At 45.9% G+C, this 2,139-nt stretch overlaps 1 non-coding gene across 1 annotated transcript; it reads right to left on the reverse strand.

Moving 5' to 3' along the window:
• Window positions 1-1,159: 1,159 nt before the first annotated feature.
• LOC133753065 (U1 spliceosomal RNA) lies at window positions 1,160-1,319 on the reverse strand. Its single transcript, XR_009865027.1, has one exon. It is a non-coding gene; the product is annotated as a U1 spliceosomal RNA (small nuclear RNA).
• Window positions 1,320-2,139: the final 820 nt, after the last annotated feature.

Below are 2,139 nucleotides of genomic sequence, written 5' to 3' on the forward strand. Positions count from 1 at the left end.
TGGAGGATGGCCCAGTGCTTGGGCCCTGCACCCACATGGGAGACCAGGAAGAAGCACCTGGCTCCTGGTTTCGGATTGGTGCAGCGTGCCTGCCATAGTGGCCATTTGGGGGGTGAACCAACAGAAGGAAGACCTTTCTCTCTGTCTCTCTCATCGTCTAACTCTGCCTGTCCAAAATAAATAAATAAATAAATAAACAAAGAAAGGAAGAGAATATGGCAGTTTACATTTTGAGATATCCTGATTATTCCCTTCTATATCCACCCCATATGTGATGTGATTCTCCTTTTTCTTTTGCCTTTACTGTCTGTGCCCTGATAGATTTGAATTCTATCCCCAGAAATGTCTCCTCCTGAGGAGTTTTGTCCTGGAAAGGAGTTTAATTTACAGAATGTATGTGATCCAGATCATTCCAATCTTTTCAGACTTTGTTGCAAAGTCCTTGCACTCTGCTTATTGAAAGATAAATAATAGAAGGCATAGTAAAATATATATCTGGGGTGGAAAAACCATGGAAACTTCTTTGAGGAATGTCCTTTGCTAGTAGTAATTTTTTAAATGTTTATTTTATTTATTTGAAAGACAGAGTTAAGGAGAGAGGTAGAGACAGAGACAGAGAGGTCATCCATCCACTGGTTCACTCCCCAAATGACCACAACGGTCAGAGCTGAGCTGATCCGAAGCCAGGAGCTAGGAGCTTCTTCTGGATCTCTCTTGTGGGTACAGGGGCCCAAGCACTCAGGCTGTCTTCTACTGCTTTCCCAGGCCATAGCAGAGAGCTGGATCGGAAGAGAAGCAGCCGGGACTAGACCAGTGCCCATATGGGATGTGGGCACTTCAGGCCAGGGCTTTAACCCGCTGCATCACAGCCCCGGCCCCTTTTGCTGGTAGTTATAATAACTGTCAAACAACAAGAAAATATTAGAAGTCATCCTCAAATTTCATGCAAAGAACATTATATTAGCTAATATTTTTCTTATAAGTAATAGAAACTATCTCCTATGAGTTGAAACAAAGAGATGATTCATAACAAGGAAGTAAAGGTGATTCAAGTGGTCCAAGAACAGGGTGAAGCCAGCTCTGGTAGTTCTCCCTAACCCAGGCTTCTACTCTGCTGCTCTTTCTTAATTGGCTTTTTTTTTTTTTTTTCTGTTTTTCAGGGGAGAGTGCGAACGCAGTCTCCCACTACTACAAATTATGCAGTCGAGTTTCCTGCATTTGGGGAAATCGCAGAGGTCAGCACATCCGGAGTAATGGATAAGCCTCGCCCTGGGAAAACCACCTTCGTGATCATGGTATCTCCCCTGCCAGCTAAGTATCTTAATTGGCTTTTTTTCTCTTCTCTTACTACTCACTAGTATGGTCTGTATCCTGATTCACATGGTGGAAAATACTCACTGAAATCTTCTGAGCTTCTTTTTTTTTTTAATTTTTTTTAAAATTTTTTGACAGGCAGAGTGGACAGAGAGAGAGAGAGAGAGAGAGAGACAGAGAGAAAGGTCTTCCTTTGCCGTTGGTTCACCCTCCAATGGCCACTGCGGCCGGCGCGCTGTGGCTGGCGTGCTGCGGCCGGTGCACCGCACGGATCCGAAACCAGGAGCCAGGTGCTTCTCCTGGTCTCCCATGCGGGTGCAGGGCCCAAGGACTTGGGCCATCCTCCACTGCACTCCCAGGCCACAGGAGAGAGCTGGCCTGGAAGAGGGGCAACCAGGACAGAATCCGGTGCCCTGACCGCGACTAGAACCCGGTGTGCCGGCGCCGCAGGCGGAGGATTAGCCTATTGAGCCGCGGCGCCGGCCATCTTCTGAGCTTCTAAAACCCAAACAAAATAAGCCTGGAATTTCTTATTTTAAATTCCAAATGCCAGATTCTGATTCTGATTAAGGTGCCCTGAGTGTATCACAACAGTTAAGAGGATGGGGAAAAGTGGTTAGAGCAGGTGTATTCCCACTGTGATCAGGTGATTTCATGAACTGCACATGAGCAAGTACCGTATCTTAGTTTTGGGTTACCTATAGACTAAGTAGATGACCAACAGCAGAAATGTATTTCTTACAATTCTGGAGGCTGGAAGTTCAAGTTCAGGAAAGCTATAAGGTTGGGTTCTGGTAAGGGTCCTCTCTGGGTTTCAGACTGTCG

This window comes from Lepus europaeus, chromosome 2, assembly GCF_033115175.1.
Source record: "Lepus europaeus isolate LE1 chromosome 2, mLepTim1.pri, whole genome shotgun sequence".
NCBI classification, from domain to species: Eukaryota; Metazoa; Chordata; class Mammalia; order Lagomorpha; family Leporidae; genus Lepus; species Lepus europaeus.